This window comes from Leuresthes tenuis, unplaced genomic scaffold (genome assembly GCF_036924035.1).
Source record: "Leuresthes tenuis unplaced genomic scaffold, fLeuTen1.0.hap1 SCAF_18, whole genome shotgun sequence".
Lineage (NCBI taxonomy): Eukaryota > Metazoa > Chordata > Actinopteri > Atheriniformes > Atherinopsidae > Leuresthes > Leuresthes tenuis.
Window position 1 is genome coordinate 28,297,353 of NW_027325372.1, and position 16,357 is coordinate 28,313,709.

Below are 16,357 nucleotides of genomic sequence, written 5' to 3' on the forward strand. Positions count from 1 at the left end.
GACTCTGTGCGTTACTAAATTTCCACCACAATTTTGGCGTCACGAACAGGATCCCTCGACTGGTGTCTCTGGACCGGATCGCAGTGCATGGCCAGCCTGGACTGAAGTAGCTGTTCCAGCCTCATACCTCCAAGGCCTTTTCTGAGAGAGAGGACTGGCAGGTCCTTTTCTTGAATACCAGCGCTGGGATCATTTTTGAAATATGATAGTCTGAGACGATAGGACTGCTGTTTAGTTTTTATTTGAATAAAAGAGTGTTTCCCGGTTGTGTCATTAGTGAGACAGAGATTTCATGAGTAAGTGAAACTTTTGAAGCAGTCCGAAGAAGTGTGAAGTACTCCGAAGAAGTGTGAGTACAGATTAAGGTCCTCATTGGAGACGTCCTTTGAGTGAAGGAATATATTTCCCCATTCCAAGTCTGAGAATGGGAAACAGTAGGTCTCAGACTTTTGACCCTACCGGGGGACCTAAGCATGATGAAATGAAAAAGACATATGGTCCAGAGGTTTTCCACCTGAAGGTTCTTTTAGTATGTTAGAAATAAGAAAATTAGAAGAAAAGTTTTGCAAATATGAGAAAGAGATGAAGCAAAAAAAAGAAAATTAAGTTTAAATAAGAAGTAAGAAAGGTATAGAATTTTGGAAAAAATAAAGTGTATTAAGAGAAAGAAAGGAAAATGTTAAACAAATGCCATGACGGAATGATGATAATAATTTAGTATTAGCTGTGCCGGATCCAGACCTGGACTCCTGCCCTCCACGACGCCTGCAACAACAACAGCCAGCCCTGCCACAAGCCTCTGGCTCTCGGGAAGAAGGGACTTCTTCCATCCTCCCTCGGGAAGAAATTCCATCATTCTCACAACATCAGTTACATAGGTCTGATGATGAGGAAAAGGAAGACGTTTGGTTCTCCAGCGTACCTGCCCAAGAACTTTTAACGCAAGTGACGAAAATCCTTTACCCACAATCTGGACTTCAGAGATCTAAACGTGAGAAAAAACAAAACCAGATTCAAACCATGCCTATGGTTAAAGTTGCAGTTCCCACTGGACCATTACTGGTTTATCGACCCTGGACTGAGACTGACATCATGGAAGCATAACAATGCTTACCAGATCCAGAGATTTCTGGACCCCATTTTGCTGACGAGTTGCGAGATTTCTGCGCACAATCTTGCCCGACTGGGGTTGAATTGCGTCGCATATTGGCAAAAAAGTTCAAACCGACCGACCTCTGCAAAATAGAGGCCAGTATGCTACAACTGGATTTGCGACCTACCAACAGTGAACGAGGACATAATGATAACGCTCAATATGAAGCAGCCATCCAAAGACTGTGTCAAGCCATCACCACTCAATTTCCAACCAAAATCAATATGTCCCACATTTACACCTGCAAACAGAAACCCGGTGAAGGGACTGATGATTTTGTACACCGCATCCTTGAGGAAGTCAGCAAGCACAGCGGTCATCAGAGACCAAGGGATTTGGGTAATGAATCAGGACCATGGGAGAGTATTGCATGCAATGCAATAATTAAAGGCCTCATGCCAGATGTTGCCACTGAAGTAAAGAACATTTACGTGGGATGGTGTGAGGGTCCTCGTTTGGCTGACGTTCGCCGATATGCTCGCCATGCTCATAACCAAGTTGAGACGCGTAAGACAACCAAAAGGGACAAGTGTGAAAAGGAGCTGCATTTGGCAGCCATGACCATGTATTACGCAGTTGGTGTAAACAGAGGACGAGGCCGAAGTCGAAGACGTGGACGTGTGGGATCAGAGCTATGATCCGAATATTTGTTTTTACTGTGGCCAGACTGGACACTGGAAGAAGGACTGTCCACAGCTGAAAAGTGATGAAATTGGGCAAAAGGCTGACTGAGGGTGGGAGGCAGGTTCTGGACGTCACGCGGCAGCGGAGCCTCCACTAATGGGTGATAGCACAAACACACTCACACATTTTTCCTGCTCTGTGTAGGGAAGAAACGCTTGCCGACTGTGATTCACGTAGTAAAGTTTTGCATGCTATTTCCGTCCTAGAGCAAAGATATTTCTCTCAGAATATGGGAACTTATGTTCATCAGTAGTGACGTCAGGGGAGTTTTATTGTCCTCCAAAGTTAAGTGGAAACCACGTTTACTGTATGTCTGCCTCAGGCCAGGTTGTGAAGGAGAAAATGACAATGCCCATTGCGTGTTGTCACTCCCGATGAGCTCTCCTTCAAACACTCATTTTTGTTATCAGAGTTGTGTCCCATTAACCTGATGGGCTGTGATCTCATGTGTAAATTAGGCATTATTTTAACTTCTACACCAGAGGGTGTTAAGGTTATGTTACAGCCTGACAAAGTTTTCACAGCAGTGCAGTTTGATTCATCGGCACTTACATATGCTTATGAGTGGAAACTTCCCAGCTCTCCTTTTTCACAACAACTAGTGGAAGAAGCAAAAGTGTTAGTTTCACCCCTTTCTGATTTCATGCAACCTACCGATTTGCACTGCACATCACACATTTCTTCGGGGCCTGACAATGACTATGAGAAGAAGTGAAAAAATATGTGCGCCTACTTTATTGGCTGTGTCGCTCACTCCAGAGCACTTCGATTTTTTTAATGTTTGTGGTACTCGCCCTCACATTTCCTTGGCCAAACGTACACACTGGCAGTGACAAGGTGTGGGAGAGTTTGTTGCTACATGTCAGAAATAAATGGAGTGGACTGTTTCACCTGCTGATCCAAATTTGATGTTTTCTGAACGATTGTCAGCATACAAAAAAACATTTTTGAGTACAATGCATTGTCAAAGAACTGTGGACTTAATTCCTACCACAGAATCACATTTTGAAGCATGTTTTTTATCTGAAACAGATTTGTCTTCGATACCCATGTTGGCTGAAGTGCCCAATGATCTTTGGGCTAAGAGCAAATATGATGTGGGGTTGATAAAAGGCTGTGAACCAGTAATTGTCACCCCTAAATCAGACTTTTGTCCATGTAAAAAACAATACCCTTTTAAGCCTGAAGCAATTAAAGGGATTAAACCTGTTTTTCAATCTTTTCAGAAAACAGGCGTTATTGTTCCTTTTGAAAATTCACCTGTGCTTGCTCCATTGTTTCCTGTTAAAAAGATTAAAGATGCTGGCCAGCCAGATGAATGGCGTTTTGTACAGGACCTCCAAGCGGTGAATGCTGCAGTTCAGCCACATGCTCCTACTGTGCCCAACCCACACACTATTTTGTCTCAAATTACATCAGATGCACAGTTTTTCTCAGTGGTTGACTTGTCGCCAGTGCACCCTGATAGCCCATTTTGGTTTGCTTTTTAGTTTGAAGGGAGATCTTGGACTTTTACCCGGTTATGCCAGGGGTACTGTGAAAGTCCCACTATTTACAATGCTGCCCTCAAAGCTAGTCTGGATTAACTTCAATCAACCACAGGCTCTGCTCTTTTGCAGTATGTGGATGACATCCTTTTATGTGGTCCATCTAAACAACAGTGTGAAAAAGACAGTGAATCTGTTGAAACATCTTCCTTCTTATGGCCATAAAGCCAGCCTTTCTAAGTTACAGTTTGTACAGGACGAAGTCACCTTTTTGGGTCATGTGATTTCTAAGGACGGGCGCTCACTTTCTCCTAAACATGTTGCTGCAGTTCAGATCATTCCTAAACCGGTTACTAAAAAACAGCTTATGTCATTCTTAGGTATAACATCTTACTGCAGGAACTTTATTCCTAACTACTCTTTTCTCGAAGCTCTCTTAGGTGCTCTTATCCATGGTAAAGGCAGCTGCAGTTCTGACATGCAGCTCCAGTCAGCTGATCGTGTTCCATCGACTCCTGAGGATTAATCAGCCTTTAGTCAGCTTAAGCTGGCTCTTCAAACAGCACCAACACTTGGCATTCCAGATCCTCATAAACCTTTCATACAGGCAGTTGATGAGAAGCATGGTTGTATGACATCTGTTCTTATGCAGGAACATGGGGCAGGCAAAGGCCAGTGGCTCATTTCTCAGCAAAACTGGACTCTGTGGCTGCAGGCCTGCCTGGTTGTCTTCGTGCTGTTGCAGCTGCAGAGAAAGCTGTCCTGGCCTCCCAAGATATTGTGGGCTACGCTAATTTGACTGTTTTGGTTCCTCATGCTGTTGCCATTATTCTTCTCGAGCAGAAAACTTCACATCTTTCAACTGCTTGTTGGCTCAGATACACCTCTCTGCTCCGTGATATGCCAAATGTCACTGTTAAACGTTGTACTGTTCTGAATCCTGCTACTTTGCTTCCGACTCCTGAGGATGGGGAGCCTCATGACTGTGAAGCTGTTTTGGAACAAGTTTGTACACCCCGACCTGATCTTTTAGAGACTCCTCTTCCAAACTCTGACATGATTCTTTTTGTAGATGGATCAGCTTTGCGTGATCCAGCCACAGGTACTAACTGTGTTTGGTTTGCAGTATGTTCTTCACATGACACTTTGTTGTCTGGTTCTCTTCCTAAACATTTCTCTGCTCAAACTACTGAGCTTATTGCACTTACTGAAGCTTGTAAGTTGGCAGCTGGTAAGTCTGTCACTATTTACACAGATTCCAGATATGCTTTTGGTGTTGTTCATGATTTTGGTGCGCTGTGGAAACACAGGCATTTCCTTAAATCAGATGGTAAAACTATTCTGAACTCCAAGCAGGTTTCTGATCTTCTTGATGCGATCCTTTTGCCTACAGCAATCTCGGTCTGTAAGTGTGCGGCTCACACTAACTCAGACGATCCTGTTGCTTGTGGCAATGCCAGAGCTGATGCTGCAGCTAAGCAAGCAGCTAAATCTTTTCCTGTTTTCGCTTCCCTCTCTTTGCAGGCAGAAGACTCCCTCACAGATCTCCATGCTTTGCAAACTTTTGCCTCTGCAGATGAAATTTGGTCCTCTGGACGCATTTGGTCCTCTGTGGGTGCAACTCATACGGATGGTGTTTGGATGGGACCTGATGGTAAACCCTGTCTACCTAAACATTTTTTTCCTCATTTTTCAAAATTGACACATGGGTTGAACCATGTGTCAAAAGGGGGGATGCTGAATGCACTCACTGCTCAGTGGTTCACAAAAGGGTTCAGTTCATATGCGCAAAAATACTGTCAGTCATGTATGGTTTGTGCCACACATAATGTAGGAAAGGCATTACACACATCGCAAGTTGCACACCCTCCACCAGAGAAACCTTTTGACCATTTGATGATGGATTTTGTTGAACTCACACCAGCTGAAGGAAAGAAATATGCACTAGTAATAGTGGACGTGTTTAGTAAATGGGTTGAAGTTTTCCCTGCAAAACATGCAAACAGTAATGCAGTGACTAAAGCACTGCTAAACAGAAATCATTCCTAGATGGGGCATTCCAGAGAAGATCAGCAGTGATAATGGCACACATTTTGTAAACACTGCATTGACTGAGGTTGGTAAATTCCTGGGAATAACCTTGCGCACACATTGTGCTTATCATCCACAGAGTGGAGGTGCTGTGGAAAGAGAAAATGGTACATTAAAGTCCAAGTTAGCCAAATGTTGTGAAGAAACAGGTCTGCCATGGACAAAAGCATTACCTATTGTGCTTACCTACATGAGAATGAGAATCAGAGCTCAAGTGAATCTCAGCCCATTTGAAATTTTATTTGGCAGACCTCCTAACCTGGGATTGGGACCTGTAACCAGACCCCTCCCTTCCACAACTGTTTGTGATGATGCTATGTTGTCTTACTGTCGAAACCTTTCCACTGTTCTATCTCAAGTTTCACAGGCAGTAAAAGCAGCCCTTCCAGCCACAGAAAACACACCACTCCAACCAGATGACAGGTGGTGAAGGAACTTCGCAGGAAACATTGGAAGTCCAAACGTTGGCAAGGCCCGTTCCAGGTGCTACTGGTCACTCACACAGCTGTTAAAGTTGCAGAGAGAGCAACCTGGATTCATGCCAGTCACTGTAAGAAGGTACCAGAACCAGTAGATGACTTCCACCCTGAAATACATCAGCCTAACCAACACGCCCGGAAGGACAAAGATAAGAGTCAGCAGTAAAAGCTGTACTCCAACGGTGTGTTAAGTGCTAGTAACCTCTGACACCGAAGATTGAAACATCCTTACTGAGACCAGCGATGAAGATGATCATACACATGCTGTGAACCATGGAAGAAACTGTTTGTTGTTTGTATTTTCTTATTTGTAACCAGCATGTGCACATTGTATCTTGATTTCACAGGAAGCAATAATACAGGGCTGCTGTATTTCCCCACGACTCGAGAGACCACCAGACGCCCGAAGCCACACAGCCCCCCCCAGCACACACCCAACCGCCCAGAGCGACGGGACAGCAACCCACCACCACCACTATGTGATCAAGCTAATCAGAAGGGACCAGAGAGAATTAAATTCAGCCAATTGATGTTTTGAGGAAGCAGACATTGTTTCCATGCTAATATAATCTAAAAGAAAATTTCTAAACTGGTTAATACACAGATTGTTCTTCGCTTTCCAGTTCATGAGAATAGTTTTCTTTGCTATACATAACACTGTGAGGATCATGTGTGCTAAGCTAAATTCCACATTGATGTTGTCTAAGTCACCCAGTATGCACAGTGTGGGGCATGCAGGAATGCTACACTTTAGTCATGTTGATAGGTCCGCACAGACTTCAAGCCAGAACCTCTGGACAGGCGCACGAAACCACAAAGCGTGTGCATAATCATCAGGTGTGTTATCTGTGCAATGTGAGCAGATGTTTGAGTGTGTTAGACCCATCCTGAACATCCTTTGTCCTGTATAGTGTGTTCTATGAAGAATTTTGTATTGTATGAGCTCTAAATTAGGATTTTGAGTCATTCTGAAGGTGTTCAAACATATATGTGGCCAGAAGCTATGACTAGAACTGATGGATAAATGTGCCTCCCATTTTGAGGACGGTAGAGACATTGTGTCATCTATCTTAGACAATAATTTATATATTTTTGATAGTAGTTTTGGGGTGCAGATGCTTAGAAATTCTACTACCCTAATCGGGAGTTGTAAGTCTGGTTGGTGGAGGATATATTTCTTTGTTATTATAGACTTAAGTTGTTGATATTCTAGGAATTTATTGCTGCCTATCTCATGTTGTGATATGAGCTCATCAAATGAAATAAAATGTCCATTTTGGATTATATGTTCCAGATGTTTGATTCCTTTGATCTTCCACAGAGTAAAGTTTAGCATTTTTTTGTTTTGCAGGATGTCAGGATTGTTCCAGATGGGTGTAAGCTTACACGGGACAAGTGAAGACTTTGTTATTTTAAGAAATTCCCAACAGGCTGTCAGAGAGGTGCTGATGTTAATGCTTTTGAAACATTTGTGATTTTTTACGTTTTGACTAATAAGTGGCAGGTCAGAGATTTCCAGATTATCACACAATGCTTGTTCTATATTTATCCATGGTTCATCTATTGGGCTAGGTTTAAACCATTTTGATATATACTGTAACCTATTGGCTAAGGAATAGTGCTGAAAATTAGGTAAATCTAATCCACCACTGTCCTTGGTCTTCTGTAGGGTTTTTAAACTAATACGTGGTGGTTTGTTTTTCCACAGAAATTTGGAGATGCATGAACCTAGTGACTTAAACCAAGTAGCAGATGGTTTTATGGGGATCATTGAGAACAAATAGTTAACTTTTGGTAGTATCATCATTTTAATGGTTGTAACTCTCCCCATAAGTGATATAGGTAAGGACTTCAAACGAGAGAGATCGTCCTCTACTGTCTTTAATAATTGCACATAATTTAGCTTTGTTAGCTCTGAGAGCCTGGAGGAAATGTTTATGCCTAAATATCTAATATTTCCTGACTGTAAAGTGATCGCAGGTATATTCTGGTCCCTATAGTTAATGGGCAGAACTGTGGTCTTAGACCAATTGATAGAGTAGTCAGAAAGTGCTGAGAATTTATTTATGAGTGTGATCGTGTGAGTGAGAGATGTCTGTGAGTTCTGAAGGAAAAGTAATACATCATCAGCATAAAGACTTATTTTATGCTCAATATTTTGGGGTTGGATGCCTTTAATATTTCTATCTTGTCTGATAGCAGCTGCTAAAGGTTCGATGAAAATAGCAAAAAGTGAGGGCGAAACCCTGTCTTGTACCTCTCTGCAGACTGAAGCTTGGAGAAGTTTGATCATTTGTCCTGACACTTGCACTTGGGGAGTCAGTTATTTTCTTTTGAGGAGATAAGAGGCTTTAATAATAATATCTTGCAAGAGAGAACAACACAGTACAGAATACAGAGTTGCTCTGACCACTGAAGCAAAAACACACAGTTATATTGCCCGCTCATCACGTCATCTGTTTTTGGGTATAGTTGATTGTTCTTCTAACTTTCCTCCCCAACCATTAGTTGAGGTTACCCAGACACACTCGTAAATACCAGCCTAACCCTGTCCCCCCTAAAGTGCAGCTATCTCATAATAACAAGCCCACCATTGTAAAGAGGAATTTAAGAAAACAGGGCAGGGTGGTACCTTGCAGCTCAGTCATTTGCAGGTTATACACAGTAACACTCAATACAATGCATATAAGAATTATTTTACATTACATTCCTCCCTTTTGATTATAATAATACCATTATATTAATCAACCCAAAAGAAACAAGGAAAATAATAACTTTATCTGTAAAACATCAGCCTGCATTTGCACACAACGTGAGTTTAAAATGCAGGCATCATAGTGATAAAGGGTCCAAAGATAAACAATCAAAACATGAACAATTAAATATGATTATCTTCATCCCTCTCTAAGTCAGCGTCACTAGAGGAAAAATTTTGAAAGCAAGAAAGTTATTTGAGTCATTTGGTCTTTTTCACACTGTTGTTTAGATGGACTACATAAAAGGATGTCATCCACATACTGCAAAAGAGCAGAGCCTGTGGTTGATTGAAGTTAATCCAGACTAGCTTTGAGGGCAGCATTGTAAATAGTGGGACTTTCACAGTACCCCTGTCATAACCGGGTAAAAGTCCAAGATCTCTGTTCAAACTAAAAAGCAAACCAAAATGGGCTATCAGGGTGCACTGGCGACAAGTCAACCACTGAGAAAAACTGTGCATCTGATGTAATTTGAGACAAAATAGTGTGTGGGTTGGGCACAGTAGGAGCATGTGGCTGAACTTTAGCATTCACCGCTTGGAGGTCCTGTACAAAACGCCATTCATCTGGCTGGCCAGCATCTTTAATCTTTTTAACAGGAAACAATGGAGTAAGCACAGGTGAATTTTCAAAAGGAACAATAACGCCTGTTTTCTGAAAAGATTGAAAAACAGGTTTAATCCCTTTAATTGCTTCAGGCTTAAAAGGGTATTGTTTTTTACATGGACAAAAGTCTGATTTAGGGGTGACAATTACTGGTTCACAGCCTTTTATCAACCCCACATCATATGTGCTCTTAGCCCAAAGATCATTGGATACTTCAGCCAACATGGGTATCGAAGACAAATCTGTTTCAGATAAAAAACATGCTTCAAAATGTGATTCTGTGGTAGGAATTAAGTCCACAGTTCTTTGACAATGCATTGTACTCAAAAATGTTTTTTTGTATGCTGACAATCGTTCAGAAAACATCAAATTTGGATCAGCAGGTGAAACAGTCCACTCCATTTCTTTCTGACATGTAGCAACAAACTCTCCCACACCTTGTCACTGCCAGTGTGTACGTTTGGCCAAGGAAATGTGAGGGCGAGTACCACAAACATTAAAAAAATCAAAGTGGAGTCAATAAAGTAGGCGCACATATTTTTTTACTTCTTCTCATAGTCATTGTCAGGCCCCAAAGAAATGTGTGATGTGCAGTGCAAATCAGTAGGTTGCATGAAATCAGAAAGGGGTGAAACTAACGCTTTTGCTTCTTCCACTAGTTGTTGTGAAAAAGGAGAGCTGGGAAGTTTCCACTCATAAGCATATGTAAGTGCCGATGAATCAAACTGCACTGCTGTGAAAACTTTGTCAGGCTGTAACATAACCTTAACACCCTCTGGTGTAGAAGTTAAAATAATGCCTAATTTACACATGAGATCACAGCCCATCAGGTTAATGGGACACAACTCTGATAACAAAAATGAGTGTTTGAAGGAGAGCTCATCGGGAGTGACAACACGCAATGGGCATTGTCATTTTCTCCTTCACAACCTGGCCTGATGCAGACATACAGTAAACGTGGTTTCCACTTAACTTTGGAGGACAATCAAACTCCCCTGACGTCACTACTGATGAACATAATTTCCTATATTCTGAGAGAAATATCTTTGCTCTAGGACGGAAATAGCATGCAAAACTTTACTACGTGAATCACAGTCGGCAAGCGTTGCTTCACTACACAGAGCAGGAAAAATGTGTGAGTGTGTTTGTGCTATCACCCATTAGTGGAGGCTCCGCTGCCGCGTGACGTCCAGAACCTGCCTCCCACCCTCAGTCAGCCTTTTGCCCAATTTCATCACTTTTTAGCTGTGGACAGTCCTTCTTCCAGTGTCCAGTCTGGCCACAGTAAAAACAAATATTCGGATCATAGCTCTGGCGTGGCCCATTTCGACCTCCTCTCCCACACGTCCACGTCTTCGACTTCGGCCTCGTCCTCTGTTTACACCAACTGCGTAATACATGGTCATGGATGCCAAATGCAGCTCCTTTTCACACTTGTCCCTTTTGGTTGTCTTACACGTCTCAACTTGGTTCTGAGCATGGCGAGTATATCGGCGAACGTCAGCCAAACGAGGACCCTCACACCATCCCACGTAAATGTTCTTTACTTCAGTGGCGACATCTATATAATATTGTCTGGGTCCCGTTAAAACATGTATTTTTCTTGTTTGCTTTAAAACAAGTATTCCCCATTTTCTATCCCTTCAGTAGCCAACCAGTTTGTATGGAGTACACTGGAGCAACTTGACTGATCAGTAAAACACTGCTTTTGTTGTCACCGCAAGGCTTCCCCCGTCGGTTGTTTCACTGAGACACTACTGAGTAACTACAACTCAACACAGTTTATACACATAACATTCATATACATACTAACAAACAAACAAACAATAATTTATCGCAATTTTCTCATCTCTGTTTGAACGTACACCCAGGTAAATATTCCTGTAGTCTTCTCATACCGACTATGGACCCATTCATTGTTTAACTTCACTGTTTTGCAAATCCTAATTGAATATTACACATTGACATTGAACTTTACTGGATAAGCAGGTCTTCATTGCATTCAGCAGCCTATATGTGAGCATCTATGTGTAAGCTGTTCTTCTTTGCATTTATCAGCAGCAAGCAATTCTTCACTGCACATGCATATGTAAATAGTAAAACAATTCCAATGTGTTAGCGAAACCTTCTATATCACAGTGGTTTCTAAGATCTATTTTAAGTTCTTTGCCATCAGTGAGATGACATAGTTTACAAAGTGTGTCAAATTATCACTGAAGATCTTTTCAGGAATTTCAAATCTAGAAATGAGTTATTTTACGCGTGATTTTGCTACTGAGAGTGCATCTGCTTGTGCACATGGAAATATTTCAGACCATTTGGTAAAAACCTCTGTTGTCACTGAGCAGAATCGTTTCCCTTAACATTAATTTAGTTCAATGAAATCTACACAATAATGAAATAATGAAATACAAACAAATATGTTGAAAAAGATACACTGGCTTAGGGAATTATCTTCATTTTGGTCTTAGATTGCCCTGTGGAATGTATTTTGCACATATTTGACCTGCTAGACAAAACTTTATTCATTTATTTATTCTAAAAAAAAAAATTCAATAATTAGTAAAACCATATGCTGTAAAAACCTTGTTCATTATTGCTTCCATCCCTCCTGTTGAGACATGACATGGTCCGTGGCTCAATACTGCAGCATATTTAAACAAATTCTTTGGCAGTATGGTTTTCCTTCCGGTCATTCATACGAGTCTATTGTAGATGGCAATTGAATAACATCTAATAATGCTAAAATATTTGTAGTTTATACATTTAGCTGTGGATGTCAACATACCTGTTTTTCCAATGCTGTGTTAACACATGTACAGTTGAGAAGGCATACTGACTGTCAGTGTAAACGTTAACAACCTTTTTGTTATTTAATTTACAAGCTTCAGTTAAAGCTACCAATTCGACTGCTTGAACAGAGTAATTTTTTGGTAGTGGTTGTTTTAAGAAAACTTCAGTTTCTGTTACTACTGCAAATCCTGTAGCATTTGTGCCATCAGGGTTTTTTGCTTGACCTGTTGAATAAATATAGTTATTTCTGCATTTTCATAACGTATATCAGTTAAGTCTGGCCTGGGTAAAACACTGATGGTTATTTCTGACATGCAATCATGAGGCTTTCCATCTGTGGGGTAGGTAGCAGTGTGGATGGATTAAGTGTAGCACATCTCTCGACAACAAGGTGTGGCTGTGAAAGAAGAACTGTTATGTAGGAGAGATGTCTGGTAAAGATATTTTGTTAAGTAACCATATCACAGCCACTGCATGAGGTACCTTAAGTGTTAATGGGTGAAATAACACCATTATTGTTGATGCCTGCACTGCCAATGGCTTCTGGCCATTGATTCAAAAGTACGATCTCGTCCCTTTTTCCCCCTTTCAGTGGACACTGGCCCCTAATTACCGCAATTCAGCAGGGGGTCTTTCATTAGGAGTACTGGACTCCCCCGTGCACGGTTTCAGCTCCGACCCTGGAAAGCGGAAAAAACGTTGAGATCTGGTTTGAGGACCCAATTGTTGAGAAAGGTCTCTCAATGAGACTCAGAGTTGCTGGAGTCAGTTAATGCAAATGTTTAATCTTGCAGCAAGTTCAAGAATGTGTGTGTGTGTGTGGGTGTATGTGTGCGAACGTGTGTGAGTTTGTGTGTGTGAGAGTTTAAAGAACCTGTTATCCACAGGCAGGTCTTAACTAGTATGGCACAGGTCCAGCCTGTCTCATCTTTTTTGGAAGGTCCAGTGCTCGGCCGTAACCCTTCTGTCTGTTTGGACTCTCACATACATTCGGTTAATCATAGAAAAACGAGAACAAAACTTTTTAGCCCCTTAAATTCATAAAACAGACATGGTGCAGTTATTTCCATTCTAGAAAATAAGAGTAATCACCACCATTCCTATAAATTCTGGATATTCTAACAATCTGAATCTTTTTTAAATGTTCGATGAAGCCCTTTGCTGTTCTGTTTAGAGACTCAGCTGATCATAAACCAAGTTTTGCTCTTGAACCAAGCTTCTAAACTCTTCACCTTTTTCATTTCTCAGTTAGTATTCACTTTAAAACTGATTAAAAGAAAAATTAAATGAATGCCTATCAACAAATGTGGGATCTAAACTCTAGTGCTTTCTCTAAAATAATTTCCTTTCTCAATTCAGAAATGTGTGTGTGTAAGTCACAACACCCGTGACACCAAAACGGCTTTCTTTTCTCTCTTTTCTCTACACTCTGCACTGTGAGCACACACACCAAATCAGAAAGGCTTTTTTCTCTCTTTTCTACATTATGGACTGTGGGGACAGTCCATAATGTGTGCCAGGGCGTTGTCTCACGTATTAGATTATGCTTAAGATACGAATGGGTTTATCAGTCACATCAGAATCCATACATACTGATCCTCCCGTAATAAAATGGTCGGATCTTATCAAACACACTTTGTTTCTTGTGACAAGTCAGCGAAACAGCGTATACACGTCAAGACACTGAATCAAGTTTGCCACAAGAACTCATAAGTTTGGCAGTATTGCTCTGCCGTCAGCAATCATACACCCATTTTATTTTCATGAGACATGTGCAGGCACCTGTTCATCTACTGTTCTATCACTATGAATTAGTTTATCTATTATCAATAAGGATACTTCTACAACTACTATCAAAGTATGTCCGGACTTCTTATGTTGTCAGTTGCTATATATGAATAAGTGGGTTGCTACTGAAAAGCATTAAGCATGTCACACAGCCCAAACATATAACATTTCAGGACACACCACACAGTTAACAACCACAGTGAAGCGTGTCAAAGCCCAAACATGTAACATTCAACAGGACACTTACACAACACATTCAAATCAAACAGTCAGACAACATACAAGAACATATACCCCAGCCGGCATTGCTCCCTGCCTATTTTCCTACAACTCACTATGTGTGCGCACACCTTTATTCACAAACTCTTCAACTTATACTCTTTTACCGAAGCTGCTACAGCTTGATTGGCCAAATACCCTTAGATCCTATTTCGGTGAATTTGACATCTGCCTTGTATGTAAAAGATTAGCGGTTTAGCAGTTTTAATTTAGTTTGAGTGAAGGAATTCATTTTATAGCAAAATCCGAAATCGTGAAGAACTCATGAAAGTAAGCTTATTCTCGGATTCCTGAAACTTTAGATTTGCTCTTTCTTTTACTGCAAAGTACAACGTTGAGCAGCACTAATGAGTTGTTTCTATTATTGGCAGGCTTTACCTTTGCGGATGAAGCCCTTTCTGTCTGTGCAAAAGAAATCTTGTTACTGTGCAGAGTGACTTCTCTGAGTAGAGTCGCCTTACTTGTTGCGACTTTGCCGATGTTCGAAGCTGGAGTGCAAAGTTGTTGCTTGAATGGTGCTCGCTGGAGCGTGTGGTAGTGTAAAGTTATACCATTTAAAAGGGCTGAAGAGTGCTCAGTGCAGCGGGTGGGCGGAGGTGCAAAGTGACACTATGGCCATAAAAAGAACACCGCTACAAGTGCGCATTGTGCCAGGAAGGGCCCTCGGACGTGAACCAGTGGACAGTTATCGCTTCTCGGCCTTTTGGCTAAGATCAAGTGTAGTATCTGTTCTTATCAGTTTAATGTCTGATATGTCCTCTATGCGAGGACTACATATTAAATGGATTTTTATCAATAGGAGTTGAAAAAGGAGCTTGCTCCGTTCACTCCAAGCATCGACCCGGTACTGCAGTGCCGCTGGGAACGGTGCGCTCTCCTCTGCTCTTGTGAAAAAGCAAACAGCGGTGCAGGATGGAAGTTTCAGGGAGCCTAAGATGAAACTTTCTTTTAATCTGCTGAGAAAAGAGAGTGAATGCGAAGCAGACTTTAACACGGCTCTGGGAGCGAGCCGAGTGCGGGCTAACCGGGACAATTGCTTGAAAGAAACGCGACACCGAATGAGCAGTCAGAACAAAGCCTCAATACGGTGTTCCCGTGTTGTTTGTGGCTGCCTTGTCTTTTGCACAGAGTAAAAGACAAGGCAGCCATCGAATAGGGCCCGATTGTTCCTACTTGGTCAGCCGAGGAGCAAGGGGGGGAGCAAGCGTCTCAACCAAGCAAAGCTCACCATGGGGAAGGTGGCTATGCCAACTAGCCTGATGCCCTGCTCCCGCAGTGATGGATAATCGTACACTGGTTTCTCTTCATAATGTACAAGTCTTTCGCCTTTTACTAAAGACTTCCGTGGAGAGCAGCACTAATGAATTGTTTCTATTTTTGGCAGGCTTTACCTTTGCGGGTGAAGCCCTTTCTGTCTGTGCAAAAGAAATCTTGTTACTGTGCAGAGTGACTTTTCTGAGTAGAGTCGCCTTACTTGTTGCGACTGTGCCGATGTTGCTTGAATGGTGCTCGCTGGAGCGTGCGGTAGTGTAAAGTTATACCATTTAAAAGGGTTGAAGAGTGCTCAGTGCAGCGGGTGGGCGGAGGTGCAAAGTGACACTATGGCCATAAAACGAACACCGCTACAAGTGCGCATTGTGCCAGGAAGGGCCCTCGGATGTGAACCAGTGGACAGATATCGCTTCTCGGCCTTTTGGCTAAGATCAAGTGTAGTATCTGTACTTATCAGTTTAATATGTGATATGTCTATGCAAGGACTACATATTAAATGGATTTTTATCAATAGGATTTGAAAAAGGAACGGTGCGCTCTCCTCTGCTCTTGTGAAAAAGCAAACAGCGGTGCAGGATGGAAGTTTCTTTTAATCTGCTGAGAAAAGAGAGTGAATGCGAAGCAGACTTTAACACGGCTCTGGGAGCGAGCCGAGTGCGGGCTAACCAGGAGAATTGCTTGAAAGAAACGCGACACCGAATGAGCGGTCAGAACAAAATCTCAATACGGTGTTCCTGTGGTGTTTTTATAAAATGCGGTGTAAAAAAAGGTGTGAATGCCCCATAGAAAACTAAAAGGTGGAGCGGAAGTGTTCGGCTGCAAGAAGGTGTGAATGTCCGACTATATTTGGTGAAAAGCAGGTGAAGCAAGGTCTGAATGCCTTAACCTTTTCTTACCCGCTTTTTACCAACTATGGTCGGACATTCGCAGCATCTTACAGCCGAACACCACCTCTCTAGCTTTTGATGA

General features: G+C 41.9%; 3 non-coding genes across 3 annotated transcripts; all 3 read left to right on the forward strand.

Annotated features, from left to right (window-relative positions):
* The first annotated feature begins 14,803 nt into the window (after window positions 1-14,803).
* Window positions 14,804-14,994, forward strand: LOC140276027 (U2 spliceosomal RNA). The gene has a single exon (XR_011908719.1). It is a non-coding gene; the product is annotated as a U2 spliceosomal RNA (small nuclear RNA).
* A 410-nt stretch (window positions 14,995-15,404) lies between these two features.
* On the forward strand, window positions 15,405-15,518 carry LOC140275819 (U5 spliceosomal RNA). The gene has a single exon (XR_011908533.1). It is a non-coding gene; the product is annotated as a U5 spliceosomal RNA (small nuclear RNA).
* Window positions 15,519-15,793: 275 nt separating this feature from the next.
* Window positions 15,794-15,979, forward strand: LOC140276210 (U2 spliceosomal RNA). Its single transcript, XR_011908878.1, has one exon. It is a non-coding gene; the product is annotated as a U2 spliceosomal RNA (small nuclear RNA).
* The last annotated feature ends 378 nt before the right edge of the window (window positions 15,980-16,357 follow it).